The sequence below is a fragment of the Crocuta crocuta genome, unplaced genomic scaffold (assembly GCF_008692635.1).
Source record: "Crocuta crocuta isolate KB4526 unplaced genomic scaffold, BGI_CrCroc_1.0 scaffold179, whole genome shotgun sequence".
NCBI lineage: Eukaryota > Metazoa > Chordata > Mammalia > Carnivora > Hyaenidae > Crocuta > Crocuta crocuta.
The window spans coordinates 1,132,261-1,135,177 of record NW_027551568.1 but is presented as its reverse complement, the minus strand read 5'-3'; the positions used below and the strand labels follow the sequence as shown (position 1 = coordinate 1,135,177).

Here is a 2,917-nt window from a genome sequence, read left to right as displayed (position 1 = left end):
GAGGCATTCTCGCCCAGGTGTGAAAGAGCGCGCATAGGGCAGGAACTGAGAAGCGGGCTGCTAACATGAGTGTTGTAGACGTTCTGCACACTTATGTTCTGGCGTCGGCACGTGGTCACCTGCTTGCTCTGCAGGGCGGACACCGTGAGCGTGTGGGCCGGCGCTGCTGTCACTTTACTTGCGGAGGGGAGTTGTGGCACGGGCACGCGGGGGAATGTGCCGTGCTTTTCCAGGGAGTGGTGACAGATCTGGGGCTTGGCCAAGGTGGCTGGGTCCAGGCTGTGCTCGTACCGGTCCCCTGCCCCGTGCCACCAGGCTCACGTGTGGGAAGCTTGTCTCCTTTCCTTTTGTATTTCTCTGACATTGAGTGAGGCTCAGTATCCTTTGCATTTTTAAGAGTTTTGAATCATTTTCTGGTAAACTTTTTCTTACTGATTTGCAGGACCAAGTGTGTGTGTGTATGTGCACGTGTGCGTGTGTGTTTAATGCCCATGATAGGAGTTGCAAGTACTTTCTCTCTAGTTTGTTGTTGCTCTTTTGATTATATTTATGGGGTTTGGAGTTTTTGGGGTCTTTCCATGCCAACACAGTTCTGTAGTAAAATTGATGTTCTTGCCTTTTACAATCCTTGGTTTAGAATCATACCTACGGGGGTCTTTCTCACTTAGCAATCACGAAAAAGACTTCTGCTAGTATTCTTACAGTCTTATTTTTCAAATTGAAATCTGATCCATTTGAAGCTTACTTGGAATTAAAGTGAGCAATACGGAGCTTATTTCACACTGCACGTTTCCTACGCGTTTTCACATCTGGTGAGGTTAGCGCCCTCTTGTCAGTTTCTTTCTAAATTTTTTTTATTTTTCTTTGTTGATTTTATCAGAGGAACTTTAGAACCAGATTGTCGGATTGTGTAAAGAAAATCAGGAATTGGGGGGGGGGTGACCCCAAACTCAGCAGCTAAAGGATGGCCTTCCCCATGGCATCCGGTGCCCTCCCCTTGCCCGCCGGGCCTGCACGGGGCTCCTGCCCCCAACCTGCTCCGTTACCTCCTGTTGTCTCGTTGTGTCCTGAGCCCCTCTCTCTGCTTTACGTGTTGGTGGAGAGGCTGTAAGCTGGGCCCTGCGACCGGTCCCGGGCCTCCCGTGCTCTGGAGAAGTGTTTGCTGAATACTGGTTTTTGCCCTTTTTTCCTCTTTGCTTTGACTCTGGCTGTGACAGAGTCCTCTTGGCTGAGGTTCATGGTTCCTGACGGGGCTGTTGTCAGAGGCCCGTGTCCCTGAAGAACCAGGGCTGCGTCCCTTTGACGGGGACTGTCTGCGACCCACCCGGGCTGCCTCCGGGACACCCCTCAGCTGCGCTTCTTGGGCACTCAGACATCTGACGTCTGGGGACATGGCTCCCAGGCAGCAGCCCAGTGGTGATGCCAGATTCGGAGACATTCTGTGGGCTTTGGCGAAGTTCCCCTCGGTTCCCCTTTCAGGCACTTCCCCCACAGGTTTTTCTTCCCTCATAATGTTTCAGACTGAGATACTCACATAGGACTGGTTCTTTTCAAGTGCACTTCTGTGGCCTGGGTCCATTCACGATGTTGTGCGGACGTCACCACTGTCTAACCCAGAGCAGTTCGTCACCCCAGCAGCGTGCCCTGTCCCCATTAGCAGGCACTCCCGTTGCTGTCTGGCCCCTGGAGGCTGGCGCTCTACCTGTCGGGTCTCTGCCGGCGCACCTGGAAGTGGTACTTGGTGTGGCCTTCTAGGACTGGCTACTTTGACTCAGCGTCGTGTGGTGAGGTTCAGGTTGCATCCGTGCCTCGGGTACACCCTGCTTTAGTCATCCATTCTATTTTCAACTCCTATGAAGAAAGCTGTTGGCATACAGGTTACTGGGTGGACGTATGTTTTCATTCTCTTGTGTCTGTGTGCAGAGTGGAGCCGCTGGGCCACATGGTGAGCTGTGTGCTCATGTCACTGAGGGGCCACCAGGCCGTCTTCCCGCCACTGCATCATCTTGCGTCGCCAGGAGCAGTGTCCAGAGGGTTCTAGTCTCTCTGCCCCTTTGCCCACATCGCCCACCTTTGTGGGCCCTGTCACGTTGGCAGCCTCTCTTCTGAGTGGTCAACTGCGAGCGTGGACATTCGGGACTTTCCTCAGATGCAGTCTGTGTGCTGCTCGTTCCTAATGCTCCGGAAGTGATTGCCGCGGGTGGGAGCTGCCATCTTGTTGGGCCACTTAAAACACTGGGGACGTAATTTTAGTTGTCCTGGGACATCTTCTTATGCGTTTCTCATTGTAGTAAGGGACACATAAAATTATTTAATTTGGGGGCACCAGGGTGGGCTCAGTTGGGTAAGTATCCAACTCTTGATGTTGGCTAAGGTCATGATCTCATGGTTCATGAGTTCCAGCCCCACATCAGGCTCCATGCTGCTGATGCAGAGCCTGCTCAGGATTCTCTTTCTCTCTCTCTCTCTCTCTCTCTCCTTTTCTGCCTCTCCCCTGCTCTCTCTCTGTCAAAATAAAAAAATAAAAAATTCTTTAATTTTTCATTTTGTGACTTTTTTTTAATGCAGAACAGAGCTTTTACATCAGCTCAAGTAAAGGGGGAAGGCGGTGAATGGGGGCGCTCTTCTGTAACAACAAAAAGCCCCCTTACCACAAATGTTAGAAAATAAATGTTTGCCGTTTTTTTTTTCTTTTAAACATTCATTTAAATTCTAGTTAGTGAACATACAGTACAGTGTTGGTTTCAGGGTTTATCATTTTTATCATCAAAGAACATATTGCTGCATATTTCAAGGGACGTGGCCTTTTAGAACCAGTCTGCTGGTACCTGCCCCTGTGTGTGGCCGGCAGCGCGGGGGAGGGGGCGCCCTGAAGCTTTGACCTTGCACGTGGGTTCCTCTCCTCCTCTCCTCCGGT

General features: G+C 51.1%; 1 protein-coding gene across 1 annotated transcript in view; it reads left to right on the top strand.

Annotated features, from left to right (window-relative positions):
• NELFA (negative elongation factor complex member A) overlaps window positions 1-2,917 on the top strand; it is a 24,679-nt gene that overhangs the window by 14,405 nt on the left and 7,357 nt on the right. The window lies entirely within an intron of this gene.